We start from the raw sequence: 12032 nt of genomic DNA, 5'->3' as shown, positions 1-12032 counted from the left end.
ATTAAAATACTATTATCAATAGTGTATTATCAAATGTATAAAATTTTTTTTAAGTTTTAATGAAAGTTACAATTAGAACAATTTAATAATATTCTCAATTTATCTTTACTTTTAAATTTGGTAAAAATAAGAACATTAAGTATATATCTTAATAATTTTTATTTCATATTATATATTAAAATTTTTATTGTAAGTCCAAAGGTAATGTGTAAAATATCCAATCGCTCTATTACCATTTGCTAATAAACGATTTTTAAATGTGTATTTATAGATGTAAATAGTTTTCAGGACTATTCTAAAAAAAGGGGAGGACAAACATTTTTTCAAGTTTTTTAACAATTATGTTTCTAACACTTTTACTATCAAAAGTTTGAGAAAAAACCATCGATTTGATCAATAAATATAATTTGAAAAAATCTTAAATAATATTAATGTATTTTTAAAGGCAGTCTAGTGGAAACGTATCGTAATTTATAATGCAGTTATAAATTATTATATTGCTATTACAGTCGTCTCTGAAATTTATTTAGAAAATCAATTCATAGAATATGATCCAACAGTCGTTGCTTCTTTATTTAAATATCTAAGTGAAAGATTCAATTCTAAAAATCTATGGAATTAGGAAGACATTTAGAAATAAGAATTTTCTTGAAAATATAAAGAAAGATAATCAAAAACCTTATTGAAAAATATTAATGGAAACATTTAAAATTATTGGTGCAAAGGTTAATTGTGTCCATTTACTGGAATTCAGCAAATGAACACAATTACTGAATTCATTAAGAACACACGGAAACTTGTTATAGAACATGTTATTTACCAAAACTATTTTTTCTATGGATTTATAAAAAAAATCAATATTAAAAACACACGGAAACTTGTTATAGAACATGTTGTATAGCAAAACTATTTTTTCTATAAATTTATAAAAAAATCTTTGCCAATATATAAAGTACAGATTTTTAGTAAAGTTTTGCGGAAAAATTATGGTGGATGTTGTGATCTTAAAAATTGTTATCTCTTATATATATATACAATATCAATAAATTGACTGTTTTGTGGCAAATAATAGCCTAAAAAATTGCATTGGAAAATTTTAAAACAATACCTTCTAATATATAGTATTTTTAATTAAATTATTCTAATATTTTTTATTAAAATCGACCTGATCAACGCAAGAAAGCTTGATATAGAATATTTTAATCATCAAAATTAAAAAAATCTTATTCATTAAACTTTGCCAAAATAAATATCAAAATCGACCTATAAAGATCTTTCTTATATTTTTATTAATAAGTAATTTATCGCAAAGACTCGATAAATCTGACATTTTGGGTATAGCAAAAATAATTGATTCTAAAAGTGAAATATATAGATCAATGTATCATGAGCACAAAAATAATATGCAATACGAATTTTAAGATTTTATTGATATATTTATTTTATAAACTTGGTTGAATTATTAATTATGTGTATTTTTGGTAAGTATAAATAATGATTCAGTTTTTCGTTTCATAATAAATATTATTTTATAAATATTTGTGGAATAAAGTAGTGATGATAAATTCCCGGGACATGGGAGCTGATGCGCAGCCTCCGCAGCCGCTTGAACCAAGATGGCCGCCGATCAATACTTGAATATAGCGAAGGACCACCCCTCCAAAGCACATTTATATACATATGTATGTAGGTTTGTAACAGTGGCATGGAGTGAATAGTAGTGTATATGTTTAATAATACAATATTTAGCTATTATATAAAAATAAGAGATCTTGTAATTATATTAATATATATTGTATATGCTTAAAAAAACATGTAATATTATGTTGTAAAAATTACAAAATAGGGCGATAAGAGAAGTTTTAAATAAAAATATGTTTAATCATTGTTGAAGTATTGGATGTTTGAGAAATATTGTAAATTAATATCATTGTATTTTAATATGTATTTAATAATAAATGAAGATGTATAGATTTAATACTTAAAATCATGATCATTTACGGTAGATGAGTGTTAGAAAATTATTTATATAAGCATAGTATTTTAAACAATAAAATATTTTAAATAGAAATAATTTAAGGGATAAGAACGACTTAAAAAATATTGTACTGAGATGTGAATTTATATAATATTGTTCTTAGGATAATCAGTAAAAATAAAAATATAGTCGATAAAGACCTAAATTATAATATTTTATACATTTTTTATTTTCTGTTTATTATAATATACAATAAGCTTTTTTTATATAGGTAATAAATTTTAATAAATGATTATATGCATTTCTTTATTTATTATTTTAAAATGTACCCTATACCCTTTTTATATTTTTTATTATATTCAAGCTTATAAAAAACTATTTAATAAAATCGGTAGAATATATATATTTTTCTTAAAATATATTTTGGCAACATCACGAGCCTTCACTCCACATCATAGATATATTTATATATAAAGGTTTATATAATACACACACAGTGTTCCTCTGCATAATCCCGAATGAAATATATTCGCGGAGGGGAGACCAAACACAGCATTTTCCAAGAAATATTATGCAAAGAGGGGGAGATGTTATTTTAAGAATCTAACTAAGAAATAAATTAAGATGCGAATATAAGCTGAGTTTGGTACATATTTTCATTATTAAAATTATATAATTTGTATATTAGGTTTACTTTAAGTAATATAATTTAACTAAATTTTAATATAGTGAAAAGTATGGGTTATAAAATATAATTTTTAAAATAGAAAAAATAATAGGCTCTATATAAAAACAAATTATTTTAGCGCAATTAATAATCAATAATTTATTTACTCCTATTTTCCTTCCAAGGATTAGAAAATAAATATATTTAAAAGTGGCATCTCTTAAGAGTTAGTGACACTTTTTTCAAGAATTCCGGAATAATTGTAGAATATGTAATTGTAATATATTAAAATATTAAAATACAATTTTTTTTATATAAATTTTTATTTAATATTTTTAAAATATCATTTATTCTTTTTTTTAATAACATTATTTTTTATATATTTTTTATTAGGCTGTAAAGATATTTATAATATATGCTATTTTTACAACAAGTAATAAGTAATTCTTATTTATCATTCAAACAAATTATTATAAAAGAAATGTTATTTTATTTTATAGTTTAATGACTAATATGTATGTAATTCTGTTATTTTTTGCTAATTTAAAATTTTTTTGCTAATATTTAATAAAATAATATATATATATGTATATTTACAATTATTTTAGAAAGCAAATTATAATATAATAATACAATAGCTATTTTTCATATTTTTATTGAAATGTATGTATTACTGATTTTTTTAATAATTTATTTAATATCATTTAGATAATATTTATAGAATAATAACTATTTATGTAAATTAATTTCATGTATTTTAATAAACGAATTGTAATATACCAACAGTTATTTTCTTATATATTTTTATCAATTTGTATGTATAACTGTTTTTTTTTCTCTGATAAGCTGTAAAAATATTTAGAAAAAATCTATTTTCTTAAGAGAATGTTATTTTGAAATAGTATATATTAATATTTTTATATTTTTTTATTTAAAAAAATACTAAACAACAACATATTATTTAAAACAATAGTATTTTTCTATATATTTTTAAGTACATATGTATTATTTTTTGCTATGCTATGAAAATATTTATAAAATATCCTTTTGAAGTAGTTTAATATTTTTCAAAACAAGATTTTTAATAAATATTATATATACATTTAAATAATAATTGTTCCATCTACAGTTTCTCGCCAATACTAGGATAATAATATCCTGCAGGACATTGAGATATTGCTAGTGACATCTATGTGTTGCAGCTAATATTAATATGAATTTAGCGAAAGCAAAGCTAAAACTGAGTATCCTGATTGAAAGTAGTCGTCTACTATATCCTTACAGGATGTTTAAAAATGATTTAATTCTAATTATTATTATTCATTATTACGTATTATATACTTTTCTTGATAGCAATTACCTAATTTAATATATAAAATATATAAATAGTGCATTTATAATTTCTTAATGAACGGTCCTATTTGCAACAAATATTTATTGGTTTGTCCGCAACTCATTTATACACCAGGACTCAGAAATAGACGCAGATAAATTATCTAATAAATTCCTTTTAAGTATTTTCTCTCTCTATTTTTTAAATTAATTAATATGGAAGTAAAAAATCAAATTTAATAAATAATTAAGTAAATGATAAAGAATTAGTATGTCATTTAGATTGAGATAAGACTATGATTATTTTTCTCAATAATAAATGATCAGTAATTATAATAACATGAGCCTTTTTAAATTATAATGGTATTTAAAAAAATATGATTGCTTATATTTTAGCTTTTATATAAAAAAAACTTAATAGCATAACCACACGGTATATGAATTATGTATAAACGTGCTGGAAACCAATTATGAATGAACCGTCCCTATTGGATTCTGACTGGATTTTTTCCTCTCTGGCGCCATTTGTAAAACTCTCTTCACCAATCAGCGTCAACCAAACATTTGCATGCCCCGCCTCCAGTCGGCCATCTTGTTCGACCTTACGGAAAATTCACCCCATGTAATATATTCAGTAGGGGTGAAATTCAACTCGCTCAAATATTTAAACGTGAATTATTGACAGCATGGCGCATACTACGATATAATATTTATTATTATTATTATTTAAATCTATGATATCTCAAAATGTTATTATTATGATTTAAATCATACTATTTAAAGATATAATAGAATTTAAAGATATGTTGGATTATATCACACACTCGCTCAAATAAATTTTCATTCTAGTAAGATAACGCTTAGCAGAAAATCTTGTATACAAATATAATTTATTATTGCAGTTTAACTAAGAATATGAATATTTACATATGGTATTTTTAAAAGTTATCAGTTAAATATGTTTTTTTATTGCGTTTATTATCACAGAAATTAAATATAATAAAGCATCTTTTTTGTAAATTATATGTAGTAGTATAATATGGTTTGATAATATATTTCTTTATGATGTACTTAAATAATATATTGCCACATGTGCTATAATAGTAATAAAAATATTTGTATACCGTTTGTTGACCCTCAAAATTTCAGTGTCATTGAACGAAATCAAAAGTGATGAACCGTCATAAACGACCGATGTAAATAATAAAAAAACTACCAAGAACCAGACGAGCATACTTGCTCAATACATTTACGGCTAGACTCTAATTATGCCTTTAAAACTTTCGTGGCTGTTGGGTCAGGTCGGGAGCCGTAATGGTGGTAATAATTCGTTTATGAATGAATAGGCGTTTTGCAGCCACCACTATATATAATCTGAATAAATAAATACAGGTGTGTGCCTAACAGTTATACGACATAACAGTCCAATTAACTTATCTTTTATTGACCGAGCGTAAACAGCGAGGTAAAATAAAATAAAAAATGGTCATGGCCTTTGAACGCCGAATAAAAATACTACGTACTACTGTGCTACCGAATAGTGTAAATATTTATCCTATTAATAATTTTAAGCGTTTCGATAAGTTACACTTTATTGCAGAACAACTATATAATATTTATTGGCGGTGTAAAATTTCACCGTTGTTATTCGGATTTTTTTATGCCATTAAGCTTCAACTTTAACCCGCAGACGATAATTATGTAATTAATTATCGTACTTAACGAATTGTTATGATATATAATATATCATGTTAAATTAATTACGACTCCGCTAATAAGTTAATAGGTTGCGGTAATTTTTAATTTACACTAAAAGGTCAATAAATATTTACAATATTTTTTTCTACAGTAATTAATAAACAGTTCATATTTCAATTAAATTATTTTATGATACAAAACTAGTGTTTCTTTACAAAACTATTTTTTGAGAAGACGCATGTTTTTTTATATATAATTTATAAAGAATTATTTTTAATATTGATTTTATATATTTGGTTATTAACTTAAGCTTATACAAAAAAGCAAAATAAACGTTAAAAAAGCAAAATAAATAAATTTCATGTATATTAATAAAATATATTTCTATTGCTTTTAAAAGCTTAAAAATATTATCATCTCACGATAATGATGATTTAAGTCAAGCTTTAATTAAAGAGTTTGATGTATTTGAAACTATTAATAAATTTTATACGTAAATATGTTTTATTTTAATGTAATGTATTTATCCTACTGTTTTGTAATAATACTTAAGATAGACAAATAAAATATATGTATGTTAGTATATCTGTATATTTTTTTAGGTACAGCCATGATTTTTCTATAAATTCGAGGAATATAGTTTAAATTCATTTTCTTCAGAAATCAAAGATATAAAAAAATATAAAACACTATTGCTAATTTAATAAAAATGTAAAAATATATACAACATAATAAAATAAATAATAAATTATTTGGAAGCACTGCAAAAAAATATGATTCTAACAGAGGCAAAAATTGTATGGTACTATTGTTATATAAATTTATAAAAATTATTATTTTTACTGAAATAAATTATGAGCTTCTTATTGAAAGTAAAATTAAAACAACTAAATAAAATTGATTTACTCCTTTAAAATTCTAATGCACTTTTCGTCAAGAAAAAGGTGGATTTTTAAGCTGATTTTTAAAATTAAATACTAAGTAGCAAAATTTATGTTAAAAGGTCTAAAATCAGAAAAAAATCTGATTGTGTTGAAACCGAATATTGTATAAAACAAATTTCATCTCGGATTTTACATTTTTTTAGCATAAAAAAATGTAAAATCCGAAAATAATGTTGATGATAAATATCGATCTCTAATTAAAGAGTTTAATGTGTTAAAAACGATTAATATTAAATACAGCAATAATTGTATGAAATTATTGGTAAAATAGAAAATCATATTATCGAAATAATTTCTGAGTTTATATTTAAAATAAATTTTAATAAATAAATTAAGCAACACCGTATCACTTTATTTATTCCTTCAAAATCCTGGTAAAAAAATAAATACAACATTAATTGTTAAAATAATTCTGATTCTAAAAAAGACGAAAATTGTATGAAAGTATTCTTTAAAAATTAGTATTATTGAAAATAAAATGGAAAAAATAAATTAAGAAACACCATTTCAATTTATTTATTCCTTCAAAATCTTGGTAAAAAAATAATTATAACGTAGCAAAATAAATATTAAACAGGCTCTTCATTAGCAGTTAAAATAATACTGATTCTAAAAAAGACGAAAATTGTATGATAGTATTCTTTAAAAAATTAGAAAATATTGTATTTAAAATAAGTACCCAGCTTCTTCTTAGAAGTAAAATTATATTATATTAATTAATTAAGAAACATTATATCAATTTATTTATCCCTTTAAAATCTTGGTGCAGTTTTTGTCAAGAAAGAAATTTCTTAAAATATATAGTAAAATTAATGTTTAGCGGACGTTTTAAAAGCAGCCAAAATAATTCTAATTGTGTCAGACTAATATTGTATGGAACAAATTACATATATTGTATAATATATTTCTCTAGCTTAAATAAGCATAACTTAAACAAGTTTGATGTATTTAAAACGATTAGTAAAATTAAATTACATTTACAGCAACGATTAAACTTACGTTTACTTAAAATATGCAAAATTTTTCAATTAACCGTTTAATAATAATTTTAAAATTCAACATGCCGTTTTGTTTTATAAAATGTTACAATAAAGTAAATACATAAATAACTTAGTGAATAAGTTTAATACTAGCAAGCTTTTAAGGCTAATAAAATATATAATAAATTCGCAAAATAGTGTAGAGAAATTATAATCACTATTGTTCATTTTTCAAGAAGTGCTTAATTTCAATTTATTACAAAGATATATTATAATTTTTTTTAGTTTATTTTCTCACGTTTTTCTCAAAGAAAAAAATAAAAAACGATTCGTATCCAAAATTGTTAGTTAGGAGATATATTTTTATACATTTTGTAGTTCTGCTTTTAGTAACACTAGCAGTTCAAAATTATGTAATTAGTGACATTATTGAGGGTTTAAATGCTTAAATTTTAAATCAAAACTATAATTATTTTTACCATACCATAACAGTTTAGTTAATATATTGAGCTACTCCCATATGAAAAATAGTCTAATAGCGAGAATCGTATAATTAAAGCACATTTATCATAAGTAACATTACGTGGGATGAAATGATCAATTAAGTGAAATTTTCACTGCCATACGCTAATTTTCACACAACAAAGAAATTTTAGGTGTTAGATTGAAAGCTAGACAGACGGTAGTGAATCTATCGAGCATATTAGAACAAAATTCGAACGGAATTCCATCGTTTTACACGTTGGACGACTCGTACGATTATTACGTGACTACCAGTTGTTAAATTTACAACCGACAGTCGTAAAATGTAAAACAACCCGTCTGGAAGCGGGTGGTTTTTCGCGATCGAATGTTCAGATGTGAGTCCTATTAATAAATTTCGCGACTCGTAAAACTAATTAGTGACTTTATGAAGTCTTGAACTTTTGCAAACTGTGCACAATAGTCCGCAAGGTGCACTCGCATGCAAACGCGAAGAAAAAAACGCATCCGTCGTTTGCCTGAATACCAATAAAATATTTTATGATCGCAATTAAAAATAACGACATCGCTAACCGATTCATTAACACACTTGTAGAATTTTAGTTACACAAAAGGAGACTGTCAATATTTACGATATACGCTGTAAATCTTTGTATGGTTACTCGGTTAAATAAATAGATGTATTCCGAGTGAAGCTCCGATTTTATAAATTTTGCTTAATTTTCTCACTGGTCTAATAAAAATTGCAAATCACAGAGCGTGAGACGCAATTAAATTATACTGTTAATATTAATTATGACAGTGCAAATCAGAGACGGTGAAATAATTAAATGGAAATAGAATATAAATTATAATAAAATTATTAAGCATAAATTTTATTGCATTTAATTATATTCCTCTCATCAATGCTATTATTATCTGCAGTATCAAATCTATATATATATATAAACATATATATATTTGACTACAAATATTATTATGTATTTAAAAATCATTTGGGTATTAGTTATGCGTTATAATATGGATAAATGTTTTTATAAATAAAAGCTTTTGATATACATATGTATTACATATATGTAGAAGCAAGTATAAATTATTAAATTTCTCTTAATTTACCATAAAAAATTTTTTACATATAAGGCATTATAGTAATTGATTATTTTTACTTCCGTAATAAAAATAAATTACATGTTTGTTCAATATTCCATTTTTAAATTAATTAATGATGTTCCAAGAAAAAAATCTTAGATGTGTGTCTAAATAAAGGGTGTTTAAAACTAATATTCTAGTTGTTTAACCATAGATAATATTTACATATTGACACATTCAATTGTCACTAACCTGCAAGTGTTTAACTCGAGCGGCCCTCTTTGAAGACACCTTCGCCTTCGAAGACCTTCGTCTTCAAGTGATCATCGTCGTTCATAACACACGCGAACTGTTCAAACATGTCAATGCATACATGTAGTTGACGTTTTCAAAAAGCACTCGTCATGTTCGCAAATGTCACTGCCGCTCGCGTACGATTCGACCGTTTTTTAGGAGATGTTAGAGAAAAACTCCAATCAGATTGAGAGTTTTCTTTTAGACAGGGGTCGTCACGAGTGTCATGCGAGCAGTCTCAAAGAGAAGTGCACCGTCGTTGAGTCGGTTCCCTCGACTCCTTTCCTTGCGCAATGGCTATGAGCAATCACAACTGGCATCGCGAGGAAACCGAGACAGAGCGAGGCGTGTGCTTTTTGTCTCGCTCTATGAAATCGCGTAAATGACGGGTAAAAGCAGTGGGAAGCTCCGAAACTACGTTCGGCTTCTAGAGGTATTGAAAATTTTTGCAGACGTCGCCATCCATCGGCGCGCTTTGGCGGGTGACTTTGAAAGGAAGCAAGGTTTTATATGTACAAATATATATGTAACAATATATCCTGTATTATTAACATAAATTAAAATATCAATTTTCACAAATGTGCTGGGATATGAATATTTAAGTCTCACTGCTTTGTATTGATATTAATGTACTGCAAGGAAAAGGTAATGAAAGAAGCAATCAGCATATTACTAATTAAAGACCATTAGAGCAGTATACAGATATATAGGTACTACAAAGAAAATTCGAGATTATAAGTTAAATAGATTTAAGATAGCTTCATAATCAATTTAAATTCAGGGGCAATAAATATTTTATTTATTTAAAAGAGAGAGTAATATCCAGACCTTCTAATATGGGAGGGAAGGTTACGAATTCTCAAGGCCCGTTTCTCTTGAGCATAGCAAAAATATATTTATAAAAAAAATAAAAGCCAACCTTAAATAATGAATCTGAACTAAACTACAGTTGTTTGAGATGTATGTACTGTCTATTTTAGGTATAAGTTCCCTCTGCTCTTTTTATACATACAAGAAATAAAAGGAGTGAAACATTGCTTTTAAAAGCACCCACTTTCTAGATACTTAAACAATAAACATTCATACTGCGACGGCGACGGCACGATTTTATTGCTTTTGGCGTGAATTTTTGCCTTCACTTCAATTTAATTTCTTCAAATTTCTTCAATTTAAACATATTTGTAGATGTTTATATTATATATGTACATAGTCAATAATATAAAATATTTAGAAGTAATTCTAAATCAAAAATTTTGTACTGTAATTATATAATTAAAAACATGGTATTTAAAGGTGAATTATCTGGGAGGAGAAAAAACAATTTAAAATAATATTATTTGCCTAGTCTTAATTATTGTGTAATAATATTGTCTATGATTAAGAAATTAGAATTGTTGGATGTTTAAGAAAAATTAAAAATAAATGTTTTTATATCTTTATATAAGTATTTTATTACTTATTTAATAAGTTAAAATGTACATAGATAGATATAAGAAAATTATGTTGTACAGAAGTGTTAATTTGTAGAATATTCCTAGAATAATCCACAGAAATAAAAATTGAGTAAATTTTTGTAATTAAATGAAGAAATACTCTTATTCATTGCACCTTAATTATAATAATATATATTTTTGCTATTTTTATATATAAAATGTATTGGCAAAATTTGTAATATAGGTTATTTAGCAACTGATAATTTATTAAAACTACAGTTATTTAAACACAAAATGTTTAACCCCATAAATAGAGGCTTTTAATAAATGACAATAACATTGCGTTCATATTTTTGTATAAGACATTCAAAATTTAAGAACAAAAAGAGAACATTTTTATAATAGGTAGTACAGATTGAGCTTTAGAAAAAACTACTAACCATTTAATAAATTCGGCATGGATTAGAGTAATATATTTACATTTTAGTAACGACAAGAACAATGCTTTTTTCCGGACTTTTGCCAAAAAAAAAAATTATTTTATTGCTTTTGGGCTATTTATTATTATTTTAACTACAACTATAATACAAAATAAATTTAACCTAATAAAAAACTTATGAAATAAATTGTGGAATCTAGATTTTAATTTTAACAAAGATTTTTTAAATTCTAGTATTATAAATCTTTTTTTTTATAATAAAATATATTAATTATTATTTTAATTTTTTCAAGGCTATTCAATATTATTGTAACTAAAATTAAAATGTATATTAAATAAACTGAGCCATTAAAAACGTGTAACAATTAACGGTTACTTAATCTTGCTCTTATTCTAGATAAAAAAATTATCAAACATTGAAAAAACTCACTATCAACTAAATTTTTGTTGTTTCCATTGGATCAATCGTAAGGAAAACTGTTTTTTATTTGAATGGTTGACTTAAATATTGAAAGCTCTTCGGATTTGATATATATTTTCAAGTTCTTTAATAAACATTAATTAATTGTTTTATTACACTTATAGTTTCTCTGATATATTTATCATCAAAATATGTTTTAATACAATAATTTATTTATATATAATCTGTTTTATTTATTTATTTTAAATCTGTTTCAATACAATAATTTTTTTAG

General features: G+C 24.1%; 1 protein-coding gene across 1 annotated transcript in view; it reads right to left on the bottom strand.

The window, feature by feature from the left end:
- The window catches only part of LOC148234827 (uncharacterized), a 108597-nt gene extending 98891 nt beyond the window's left edge, over positions 1 to 9706 (bottom strand). Inside the window, exon 1 of the mRNA XM_088186222.1 lies at positions 9424 to 9706. The gene's annotated coding sequence lies outside the window, so the exon portion shown is untranslated. The remainder of the gene's footprint in view (positions 1 to 9423) is intronic.
- Between the last annotated feature and the right edge of the window lie 2326 nt (positions 9707 to 12032).

The sequence above is a fragment of the Plectrocnemia conspersa genome, unplaced genomic scaffold, assembly GCF_051122295.1.
Source record: "Plectrocnemia conspersa isolate PC_06_02 unplaced genomic scaffold, ASM5112229v1 ptg000005l, whole genome shotgun sequence".
Lineage (NCBI taxonomy): Eukaryota > Metazoa > Arthropoda > Insecta > Trichoptera > Polycentropodidae > Plectrocnemia > Plectrocnemia conspersa.
The sequence above is the reverse complement of the archived record's forward strand: the minus strand, read 5'-3'. Positions and strand labels throughout refer to the sequence as shown.